Consider the following 13,197-nt stretch of genomic DNA (forward strand, 5'->3'; position numbering starts at 1 on the left):
GGAGGAAGAATGAATTGAGGGAGATGCCGAGATCCCATGATGGAAGATGGGGTTTGAAAAGCAGATGACGCCAAGTTGAAACAAAGCTAATATCCAGTCTTCCAGGTGCTTAGTAGAAAAAATATATAATTTCTTTAAAACCAGCAGGGGATACTGAGAGAAAATCACCCTTCAGCCATTCCTCCTTTAAACTCCCAGATGTTGTCCTAAGTTGTTTTGCCATGAGAGCCACTGGGATGTAGGTAAACTTGTGTGAAAAGCTCAGGCAAGGAGGGGTAGGAGAGCTGATGGCAGGGCAGCAGATGAGGAAAAGGCTTGGCCACAGCTGGCTCCCATCAGGTCTGAACTACAGAAAACTCTTACATAGAGAGGGTCCATGGAATTCTTTGTATTTAGGATTTCTGTCTTCTGCAAAATTCATTGCGACCAGTTTAATAGAGTACACTTGAGAGGCAGGAATAGCTTCATTAAAAAAAAACTCCTCAGTATTAAAAAAAAAAATCCTCTTTTCTACTGACTTTCAGTACAATGGGAGAAAACTACAGTTAGTGTTCTTCCCGAGGACAAGGGGTGGTCTGTAAAAGTCCATGGCCACTGTTATTTCCTCCTCTGATTATGTCCATGCATCAGCTAGAGAGAAAGTGGTAATTCCTGTGCCTTCTTGTCTAAATACCGAAAGAACTCATCCCTCTAACCAATCACAGGGATGACAAAACCATAGTAATCCACAAACATGTTAACACATTCTCATAAGACCTCAGCATGTTTTTAAAGCCTGTTGTGAAAGAGCAGTGACAGACAGGCAGGACAAAAATGCGTTGACATCACGTCTGTGCTGGGCCGAGGTGCAGCTTTTACCAACAAGACAACAGCCTTTTCCTAGCAAGGCCCAGAACCACAACTGTGCTGAGGAGGCTCTGTCCCCTCAGCCCTCACAACAGCTGGCTGCAGTCAGAGGCGGCTGAGCTGAGGGCCAGGGAGACTTTACTGACCTTCCTGGTCGCTGGAGAAATGACCTACACATGATGCAGGCAAATACGCTTCACGTCCCCCAAGGGGCTGCTCTTCTTCTCCTTCCACAAATAGCATCGGACTCACCTTGCTCACCTGCCCAAGATAGGGGCCACAGTGCTGTGCAGGCCCTCTGTATTTTTTGCCTGGGCACTTACAAAACCTTCCTAAACAGTCTCTCTACTACTTTCTCTCTCCTGTCCACACTGCATGAACCACATAGCCTTTCTAAAACAAGCTTAGAACGTGTAATTCATCGGCTTGAAAATCTCCACTTTTCTCCTATTGCCAAGGGTGTAAAACTCATTCTTCTTAACCTGCAAGAGCAGAAACCTCTCATCCAGGCCCCTGTATCTCTCTCCAGTTTTTCTTCCATCCCTTCCCCACACCTCACATGTGCCATCCTCACAGAATTCCACAAGATTTCCAAGACATTTAGGCCCTTTCACAACTCAGTGGCTTTGCATACACTGACCTCTGGACCTCCAAGCATGTATGACATCTCCTTTGGGGGAATCCCCTCCCATCCTTCAAGATCCAAACTCAAATGTCATTTCCTCAGTAAAGCCTTCATGGAATCTCCCTTGCCACCAGGGATGGACGGGAGAATTCCCTATGTCCCTATGTCAATCTCTACTAACCTCTATGAGAGAGGCAGTATAGGATAGTAGCTTAGGAGATGCACTTCATAGATTAACAGGGTTCCATCCCAGCTCCACACATTCTAGTTTTCTGACCTTGAACCAATTAGCTTATCTCTGTCTCAGTAGCCTCAACAGGAGGAATAGTAGTAAGTACTACATAGGATTTACTATATGGTGGCAAACACCTGAAACCCTTAGAAGAGTGTCCCACTCATTGTAAGTGCTCAGTAAGTGTTGGCTGTTATTATTATGTCCACTAAAATTTTAATACTGTCATCATCTGTTTAGGTGTCTCTCTCTTTGTCTAGAGAAGAGGGTGGGGACTGTGTCTTATTCATGCTTATACTCCTGGTGCCTAACAGTTCCACATAATAAGCCCTCAATAAATGTTTATGGAGTACGTTGATTATTTTCTAGGCAGTAAAACATCCTCATGACTCCAGAGATTATATCTCAAGGAATTTTAATTCCTCCTTTTGCTCCATGGAAGCAAAGATGTTACACAAATCCATAAAACACTGTCCTGAACAGAGATGCTTGAAGTCAATTTCATGAGTCCCTCCTTGAAGTGGGAGTCTAGCATCCTGGCCAGAGTTGTGGTTCCAGCAGGGCTGTGTGTCCCTGGACAAGTCACTGTCATTCATGTGCCAGGCACTGATCCAAGGGCTGGGGCAAAAGCCTTGCATATTCAATAGGCCAGGTTGCTAATTCTCATGAACCTTGACTGAAAGGAGATAGTGCATTAAACAATAAATAAGAGCAAAGAAAAGTAAAGTTGGGTAGCCATAAGTTCTATGATTGAAATGAAACAAGAAAACATGTTAGAAGTTGCCCAGGAAGGCTACATTTGAAAAGTAGATCAAGGAACTCTTCCATGAAGGCTAGCAATAATATTTAAGCTTAGATTTGAGTACTAGAGGAAAACCATTCCAGGCAGAGGGGGCAGCTACTACAAGTGTTCAATGTGAAACTGAGTGTGGAATGTTTCAGGGATCAGAAGAAAGCCTGTGCCTGGAACTTGGGAAAGGAGGGTTACAGTCATACCATCTGAGGTCACTGGGGAAGATAGGGGCCCTACAGACCAAGAGAAGGAATGTGGAGTTTACACTAAGTGCACCAAGTGGTCACTGGAATGTTTGCAGCAGGATAGGAATAGAGTTCCTGTAGAGGGAATAGACTGTGAGTGAAACAGAGGCAGGAGTATAAGCCATGAGACTGGTTAAGAAGCTATTCCATTCATATAGGTGAGAAATCAACAGCTAAACTCAGATGGTGTCTGAAGAGAAGGGCTTAATGAACTGGAGTCTTGCTTCTGATGAATTAAGTGTAGGAGTGAGAGAGTGAGAAGAAGCAAGGATGGACCCTAAAGTTTTGCCTATAGTGTTTTAGCTAATCCTATTGGTAACACATTCCACACCTAGGAATAGTACTTCAGACCATACACCAAGTTATTGGATGGAGACAGCTGGATAAGGCATAGACTAGAGGTAGAAGATTCAAGACTTCTGTCTTTGAAATGTTAAGTTTGAGATGTCTAGTAGATACCCAAGTGGAGAAGACAGAACATTGGATGTACAAGTCTCAAATTCATTGGGAGAGATCAGGACAGTAGATATGCAAGTAAGAATCATTGGCATTTAGATAGTATGTAAAGCTATTGGGGCAGGTGTGATCACCTACTAGAACATATAGTTAAAGATATAGAGTCTCAGAGTAGAGGCCTGGAAAGAACAGCATTTTGAGGTGGAGTAGTGCAGACAAGCAAAAGAGACCAAGAGGAAGCAGACAGTATCAACAGATGAACTCGAGAAGGGTATGTTGTCATGGAAGCCAAAAGAAGAAAGTATTTCAGAAGCAAAGGAGTAGTAATCTGGGTCAAATGCTTCCAAGAGGTCAGCTAGGAAGAGGGTTGAATTTGGCAACATGGAAGTCTTGGGTGATTTTGTAGGGGTCAGTTTCACTTTTCATGTCTTGAATTGTTTGTCCATTTGTTTCCAAAGGAAATTGTTTTCAAGCGTTTTTAAACAGAAATACTCTTTTCTTAAAATAAATCATTACAAGAATCTCAAGGTATAAAAAAAGAATGAAACCAAAATTGCTGTAGTCAAAGCAGGGACTTCAAGAGCGTGTCTAGTCCCAGCTCCTTGCCCTTGTGGTAGACCCAAAGGCAGCTTTGGGAACAGCTGGGGCTCCTTGGAAAGAAGACTCAAAATTACTGAGCTGAAAGGTCTGTAAAAGGCTCTTTGGCCCAGCGAATCTCAGTGGGAAGGTGTGGGTAGCCCTCGGTCTGGTTGAGTAGCAGGCCACACACTGGCTAGGAATATCCTTGCATGTGCTGTGAAGAATACGACATCCCAGGATTATAGGTAGGAATACTGGGAGCTCCTATAATCACAGTTCATTCTGGTTTCAGTACCCATTTCCTTCCAGAGTAGGCCACTGGCGCGCCCATTCAACTGGTTTGCCCGGATCCTGCCACTCCGCCACACCTCCAAAAAGCATCCAAAGCCCTTCCTTTGTTGCAAAATGATTCAGTGTTGTTTCCATAAAATGTGGGGACCTGAGCCTATGTTCACACACGCAACCTGTGTATACTGGAAGATTTAAAGGGAGACATCCTTTGAGGGAAGAGGCCGCCAGAATAAATTCCTGGTTGTCTTAGAGGAATCGCCAAGCATAACATCTTCTGTGCAGTCCCTGTTCTCTCAAAAGTGAGCTATAGTTCTGTTGCTCTGTTGGAAATAATCACAAAAGGAATGTCTAAGTATTGCTAGTGGGAGAAAAGGAATAAAAGGTCACGTGAAGAATCTTTAGAAAGTACCAAATAAGCTGACAGAATGAGGTAAAATTCTTAATTCCTGGGGTACCTACTTTATGTCGGGTACTCTGCTCAGCCTGGGCAAAGGTGAGACAGATGCAGAAAGATAAATCCTTCAGGATATCCCTTTGGCTTATCTGACTTGATCATCTTCCTTCAATTCTAAGACAGCTTCCATCAGGCTGTTCATTAGAATTGCAGGATTTCCCCCTGGAGCACACTCTTGACCACTACCAAAATACAAGATTGACAGCCCTCACATCACAATGGTATGGCAACCCCCTGACATTTGTCTGCACAGACACTGGATAGTTTACAAAACTTCTTCTTATACATTAAGAGGTGGAACAGCCCTGGCTGGTGTGGTTCAGTGAATTGAGTGCCGCCAGCCTGTGAACTGAAAGATCGCCAGTTCCATTCCCAGTTACGGCACATGCCTGGGTTGTGGGTCAGGTCCCCAGTTGGGGGTCTGCGAGAGGCAACTAATTGATGTTTCTATCTCTCCCACATGGATGTTTTTCTCTGCCTCCTTCCCCTCCCCACCTCTAAAAAATTTTTTTTAATGAGGTAGAACATTCTTTTCACTTGTTCATATAGTCTTTATGTTTTCCTATCATTTTGTTGTTGTTGTTGTAAAACTGTTTTTGCTGTTACTGTATGAGCTTTTCTAGGGTTGTTTCACTGTTGTTCTTTGTTTCTCAGGTATATGTAGCCTGCCTCAAAAATGAGCGCCTGACATAAGAAAGCATCACTGATAGGCAGGTGCAAGGGTGACTCTTCCAGGACTCTATGCAAAATCGCTGATGTCCATTGGCCACTGGCTCATGTCTGGTGTCAAAGATAGCCAGAGCAGTCAGGGGCACTGTTAACAGGGGATGGGGTAGAGGTATGCAAATCATTTGATCTACATAGCAAAAGTCAAGGAATCTATACTGGGAAAGATCCTTGGAGTATTAAGTCTCTAATCTCCCCGCATCATCACCCACCCAGATGAGCCTAATCCTCAGGCTAGAGCATATCCCCCAGGCTAGCACATCAGCATGGTCACATCCCCAGAGCAAGTGAAACTGGGTGATTGAGTTTGGGAAAGAGGGAAATCCTACTGTGCCCTCCTGGGGGCCAGAAGAGTGAGCAGACAGGGCTTATAAGTGTGATGTATTTACTCACAATACCTTTGCTTTGAGCTCACAGACAACTCTCATCTGTGACATACGTGCTTTCCAATTTATACTTAACAGTTACAGAAATATTATTATCTCATCACCACCTTATGGGGATCTATATATTAATATTCTTGATTTAGGTAGACGACGTAGAAACATTAAGTTATGTGAGCCAGGTCATGGAGCACTTAACAGAACCTGGGTAATTACCTGTTTGTAAATCCTATGGTCCTAACTGCCCCATCATCTGGGTCATACACAAAACAGGAGCAGGGCTGAGATTTAAACCCTGGTCTCTTTTCCTAAAGGACTAAAGCTGTCCCCTGACATCCATTGCCATGTGTTTAGATCTTGAGTTCATGCCTGGAGTTTTGATGTTTGAGCATCCTCCGCCTTTCTTTCATCTTTTAAAGATTTTGTTGTGAAGATATTACTCTTGGAAAGTACCTTGTTTGGCAAGTTCCCATAGCCACTGGAGATTCAGCCTAAAGGGAAGCACTAGGAAAATATTTTTGATAACTCTGGAGTGGAAGGAAAGTACACCATTCTGGCTGGATTCCACCCAGAAAACCCTTCACAAGTGTTGTGGAAGCCAGGGGAGGAGGAGGGGTGAGGTGTAGAGATCCCTGGGATGGGAAATGAATTGGCTTGTGTCCAGTTGAGGTTACCTCTGGTCATTTGTAGCCCGAGATTAATAGACCACAGATCCTAATGCAAGTACGATAAAGATCACACCAAGATTTTCATCTTAATCCTTGGAGTTGAACAAACATCAAAAAGCTCAGCAGGTTGGTTCAGATCATTATGATAATGATTAATAAGAGGCTTGTTTACAGAGCTGCTGTCTCCGTAGTTTGTCATCACCTCTATGCAGAAGACTCTGTTGTGTGAAGATAACAACAACAACATTAAGAACTGGTTGAGTTTCCCCAAATATATTAATCTCTCTATGAGCTTGGACCCCAACTCTCATCCTGAACACCTCTGAACACAACCACTGATTCAAAAGCCATTTTGTCCATGTAAAAGGATATAAGGAGAGAATGTTCATAGAATACTGGATTCTATAAATTTCCAATACAGCATACACATTGTGTAACACAATCTCTATCTGCCTTTCCCTCTATACCCAGAAAAAGCAGGAGATAAGACCACATATGATTCACCTTTTTATTTGCAGCACTTAGCCCGGTGTCCCATACATCATAGATGGTCAATAAATGTTTACAGTGTTGTTAAACGTATGATGTCATCACTATGAGGAGCTTTCAGGCACAACCCCCTTATTTTACAGAGAAAAAAACTGAGGTCCAGAGAGTGGACATGAATTAGCCAGGGTCACTGAGCTACTGACTGGAATAGACCTGAGTCTAGAAACATTGTCACTTGACTAAGCTGCCACTGTCCTTTCTACACTATATATTAAAGCCTAGAAATGACAGGCCAATCAAAGATACCAGCCTCCCAGGAAATCTGCTGTCAGAAAAGTATGAACACATGACCCAGTGTAACCTTGTTGCCAAATCTCCAAGCCTCTCTGATATCCTCCCAAGGAAGAACTCAACAACACTGGTTCATTCCTGGGATGGATTATATTAGTCAGGCTTTTACATCTGAGCCAGAGGGAGCAAGAACATATTCACTTAAGAACTGAAATAAAATGAAAGTTCATATTTTCTTTATCATTTCCTGGGAATGGAAGGGATTCTGAATAAAGACATAGATTAGCGTTGCTCGTGACATTAGGAAGTAGTGAGCGAAGCATCAGTAATTATTGCCATTGTTCATTCAGTAACAAAAGGAAAGTCTCAAGGTGGGGGGACGGGGGGAAGGATTTCTGGGCAATTATTCATCCACTCAAAGATCTTAAATAAACTCTTATCCTTTCAACCTGATCAGACCAAAATGATCTTTAATTACTGTAACACCAAAAGGGCAAAAGGAAGTCTCAAGCCCTGCAGTCTGGCCAGGTGGTCCGTCTTTGTCTCAGATCATTGTAACTGTGCTAGGTAGGGGCTGATATCCTGGCCCTTGACCCCCGAGCCCAGAATGATTATTTCTGTAGATGGATGGATATGTTCACAACAGTACACTTTCTCTCCAGCCTTTCTCTTGCAATCTAGCAAGGGAAGAATATGGCGAAGCACACTGGACAAGAAAAGAGGCTCACAAATTGGGCTGCCTTAGCCCCAGAACCTCCTTGGCCGTGACTCCACAGCAGATCTTTTCTAAATGCTGCCATGTGTCAGTTACTGTGAGGAGCGGGCGGCTCAGGACCAGCAGTAGACAAACTTGCTGGTGGAACATGGCTCGGGTAAGCTTTTCTGGGAGGAAGGCAATGACACATACCGACTGTTCAGCAGTTCTTCTGGGCTACATCTCAACCAGGCCCATGGTTGATTTAGCTGATGAAAATAAATAAATGATTAATTTGATGAAATGTTGAATGATTTGCTTAAATGATTGATTTAATTTTTTAAATTGCAATTATCTTCATTCTTAGCAGAAAAGAAAGCAGCATGTTATTGCAAGAGGCCAGGTATAGAAATGAGGCTGTCTTGGGTCCCAGTCCTTGATCCACTATCTGGGTGATCTTGGCTAATTACTTAATCTCCCTGAGACTATATGTCTTCATTTAAAAAATGGAAATAGCAATTTCTCCACTGCAAAGCTTACTCTGAATATTAGCTTTAAAAAATATGAAGAGCATGGAACACCAAGAGGACATAATAAATATTTCTTTACTCCTCTTTCTCCTGAAATCTTTGGTTTCATGTTATTAAAAAAAAAAATCAAAGTCCAAAACTAAATGGATTCAAATGTGCACTGCCATTCCTTGTAGTGCCTTAGCAAGACTGGAAGATGATTCAATGGTGGATGAAAACAGGTGATTATAAGCAGTATGGCACATTCATTAGCTAGGCAATCTGTCCCACCACAGTGTGCTGGGTTGCTCCACTCTTTTTATGAGAAAATTCCCCTTGCTGCTAATGAACCCCAGATCAGACTTGGTGGTGAGGTGAGGGTGTGTCCCTGAGGGTACCAGGTCATCCTCTATATGTATAAAAGTGTACTATATATTTGGTTGCTACCACACCCAGCAGGAGCACCTGTGTGCGTTATAAGGGAAGGTGATTGTGTCTCCGTGTGTGGTGTGTGTCAGCCTCTGAGTTTGTGGAATCTGCTTGATTGCCGTCATATTTTTGCATAGATTCCTCAACATACAGCACTTGGAGCCTGACCCTCTTTCTGGAGAGAGGGACTTGGGATTGTCCTAATAAAACCAGCAAGATTCCTATTACCTGCTTCCTTCTCTTGGGCCTTTTCAAAGGATATGGAAATTTCTCCACTGCAAGTGTAACTTTGAAAATTTAGCTTTAAAAAAATTTCAAGTGCTTATGTATATTACATGTGTGTGTACTAACATTTTTAAAAATTATAGTGAATTCTTTATAGCTTCCTGAAATATGTAGTGTTCCTTTGGCACACCTTGTATGAGCTGGTGCCTCTGCCTAGGACACCGTATAGTCTCTCACACCCACTCATTCTTCCGGAATCTGCTTGGGTGGTACCTCTTCTCATAGACTTATCTGGCTGCTTCATGGTAGGCTGGGACATTCCTTTTTCTATTCCTCCTGAACATTTTTTTTTAATTACAGCCCTTTCACATTATAGGTTCATTACCTATACCAACAGTGCATTTCTGGCAAACCTACAGCATGTTTTATTTATTTATCTCAGTACCCACAACCCCCAGCACAGGAATGACATTCTGTGAATCTCATATTGAGTGAATGAATGGATGGATGGATGAATAGGTGGGTGGGTGAATGGATGGTTTCAGGCCCAGGGCCAGGTCTAAGTGTGGTGACAGCCCCAAAAGACTAAGAACTCTGTAAGGTGGGGTAGGGTCTTGCTCCGCAACCCCTATAGCATTAGGACTTCAGAGAGGAAACAGCTCCCTTGGGCAGGTGCACTGGCTTGTATAATACATGACAGTGGCTAATAGATCAAGTAATTTGTCCACTTTCCTGGAGTGAAGTTTTCAGCTTGGCCTGAGCTCAGCTCAGAGAGCTGAGTGCGTGATGCTGCACGTCTCCTTCAGCGCAGTTAAATTAAGCTTAATATCCTATGACTCAAGAGTTTGCACACCAAGGCTTGGCACTTAATATTGTAATTACCCCTTTTGATTAGAACTGCCTTTCATAAGCAAATCGACGCAGTGATTTGACAAGCTTGAGGAATTGTGTTTGGAGCTCACCCTACGAGTTCCACAGGGAACTATAATCATAGTAATTACTATTGAAGCAAGATTCTAGTTCTCGATGTACCAGGAAGTAAGTGAGTAAGAGTCACACGCTGCCTCCTTTCCCATCTCAGGATAGGCTGTGTGGCTGAAAACAAGGAAGGAAGGTGGAAGTAAACACAGTGTGATCAGCAGTCAGCCCACAGGCTGCAGTGTTTCTCCTTCAACAGGACTCAACAGCCTCTGGAGATTCACGACTTTGAAAAGAATGTTTTAGCTGCCATGTACGTGTGTGTATATGGGGGAAGGGATTAACTTTTATGAATACACAGAGAGAGCAGACATGAATCCACAGGCTCTATCCTTTGAGGGGCTCCCAAGCTAATGTTAGGGTGAATGTAGAAACTAAAACTCGTTAGAAATAGGGTCTGCAATGACTCAACAGGCTTGGTGTTCCAGTCAACCTGTAGATACAACATTCCCTGCAGGGCGAGTTCAGATCACCACTGGAAGTGCTCAGAGTGTTCTGGGCTGGCTTTTAAGGACAAACGCCTGGCCAGGAACAAGAGCCTTATTCCAAACCACAGGGGAGCCTTGCAGCCACAAAAGCATTGGGCTTACAAATGAGCAATGCTGCCCTTCTGTTCCATGGTCCTTGTGCTGGCTTCCCTGGGAGGCTGGAGCAAGTTCCAAATGCTAAAGAGGCCTAGTTCCCAGTGGGACTCGCAAGGGGGCTCTGAGGAATGGTTATTTCTTTTCTTTGTCTAGTAGAAATTGTTTATGTTGGGGGCCTCCTACTCTCTGGAAACCCGATCGCTTGTGCATAAGCCCCACAATTACGGCTCCCTACTGTCCATACTTTATGGATTCCCTCCCCCCACCTTCTGCTTTTGCCTCCATCATCCACAGCCTGAAAATTCATTTAACAATTAACAACACAAGAAGGAAAATGCCACAAGACCCAGATTGCTAGCAGATGCTCAGGAGGTGCTGCACAAGGAAAGGCTGTTTGAGGCCAAGGTTCCTTTCCCTGCCTTTTTAAAAGTCTACATAGAATCAGGTGAGTCAGAACACACTTCCATTTACTTACCCCTTTGATTCTTTTAACAAATATCTTTTGAGTAACCGTGTGCCAAGCCCACCACTGGATTCTGGAACCTTGTAGTATTAATAATGGACATTTATTGAGTGTTTACTATATGCAAAGCACTAGTCTAAACATATATTTTTAAAGAAACTTCAGAGCCAAGAATCAAATACAAACAAAAGTGTACTTAGAAAGTCACAGAGGTAGAAGTGAGATGTAGAAGAAACGGTCTCAGGGAACAAGTTACAGAGGCAAAAGAAGGGCCTTTGGAGCTTAGGGGGGAGAGAGAGGCAAGGAAGCTGCACCTGGGGGAAGGGGGTGGGGAAGGGCCTGGGTCTGCTCCATAGAGAGAGTTGCTAAACATTTTAAATTTAATAACATATTCACTCAGTTTTCATAACAGCCCTAGTTTAAATCCTCAGATGAGGATAAAGAAAACCAGAGAGGTTAAGAATTTTGCCCAATGTCACTCAGGTATTAGAAAGAGAAGTCAGGATTTGATCGCAGGCAGTCTGGTGCCACAACTGGAGCCAGAAGTTGACAAATTTTTCCTGTAAAAGGCCAGATAATAAACATTTTAGGCTTCATGGGCCATCTGGTCTCAGGCACAATTACTCAACTCTGCTGTTGTAGCATAAAAGCAGCCGTGGACAATAGGAAAACAAATGAGCGTGGCTGTGTTCCAACAAAACTGTTTATGGACACTGAAATTTGAATTTTATAGAATTTTTGTGTCACTAAATATTTTGTTGATTTTTTTTCTCAACCATTTATAAACATAAAACTATTCTGACATCACACACCATACAAAAACAAGTGTTTGGCCGGAGATGGTTAATCCTCAGCCTAAGCTATGCTATCTGTCCATTAGTGAGTAAGCAAGAATTGTTATCCTGGTAGGGGAGATGTGAAAACTTAAAGCCCTTTCAAGAGTCCTTTCATCTATGCGTGTGCTGCCTGCTATGCCTGATTACTCTACCTCTCACCCTCTCTCCTCCTTCTGGCTAAATCCTGTGTGCCTTTAACACTCCAGCTGAGCATCAACTGCTTTCAGGAAGCTCCTTTGATACCACCCTGTGCCCAGCCCCTCCTCTGTTTTCCAGCATTCAGTTCTGTCCTCTCCATCGTTGCATTCTTGGAGTGGGACAGTTAACTGTCTGCTCCAGGACAGCATGTTCCACTCATTCCGTTCCTGCTTCCCTGGATTCTGACCTGGTCCCTAGCACTGGTGTCAACAGATACACAATGCGTGTTGTAGAATTAATTTGTAGGTATGGGAATCTCAAGGAGGGTCAGTGGAGAAGGGAACTTGGAAGTTTCGGTCGGATAAAAGAGTTTTCCCAGCCAACAAGATGGGAAGTTTGTTCTGGGGGGCAAAAATGAACTGTATATGACAAGAGGCAGGCATGAGGAAAACATGGCGTGCTCAAGGATTCACCAGTTTTTGAAAGAAAGGCCAATGGCAAGAGATAAGGTGGACAACATCTGTATTGACAAAGGTCTGATTCCTGCAGACTGTGGCAGGACGGTTGGAGTTCATTGAGCATGGAAGTGACATGCTTGGATTTGTGCTTTAGAACAAGGGTCAGAAAAACAGAGCCCCTGGACCAACTCCAGCCCAACATTACACAGTTACAAAGAGAGGGAGCTGGAGATGGAACTCAGGGGTGTGTGAACCCTAGTCTGTGTTCTTTCCTTCTTCCAAGCTGCTTTCTCCCATCTGGGAATCTAGACCTGGGCTGGGATTCACTCAATGCTTCTGGGAGCTCTGCAAACTTGAATCCAGTCCCAGTTCACACTGATGGACTTGACCTTGGGGTAGGAGTGAGGGACAGGTTGTATAAGCCTCTTCAGTTTTGTTTCTGAATGCGTGGTTGGTGCATAACCAAGGCTCATGGTCTCTATGCCTACTCTGCCACAGGTCTCTAGCATATACCTGTTCCTCCTTAAGCCTTTGTCCTCATCTATACAATGAAGAATTGGGCTAGATGCTCTTGATGGGCCCTTATCATGATAAGGTTCTAAACATTATATGGATTCCATATGCCATATTAAAATACCTGTGCCTCAAAGGCTTATAAATGGTGAAAGTCCTAGAAATGGAGGAAGCAGGAGAAGAGACATCACTCACGCTGAAGACACAGAGGTGAGCCATGATACAGGGCTTTAGAGCAGAAAGGAGGAGAGGGAGCTTGTTAAGGGAATTTAAAGCCTACTGTCTTAATAAC

At 43.5% G+C, this 13,197-nt stretch overlaps 1 long non-coding RNA gene and 1 pseudogene across 1 annotated transcript in view; both read left to right on the top strand.

The window, feature by feature from the left end:
* Positions 1-13,197, top strand: part of LOC139440790 (uncharacterized) — a 110,312-nt gene that overhangs the window by 38,979 nt on the left and 58,136 nt on the right. The window lies entirely within an intron of this gene.
* The window catches only part of LOC112304348 (charged multivesicular body protein 1B2-like), a 44,931-nt pseudogene continuing 44,784 nt past the window's right edge, over positions 13,051-13,197 (top strand).

The sequence above is a fragment of the Desmodus rotundus genome, chromosome 1 (assembly GCF_022682495.2).
Source record: "Desmodus rotundus isolate HL8 chromosome 1, HLdesRot8A.1, whole genome shotgun sequence".
NCBI classification, from domain to species: Eukaryota; Metazoa; Chordata; class Mammalia; order Chiroptera; family Phyllostomidae; genus Desmodus; species Desmodus rotundus.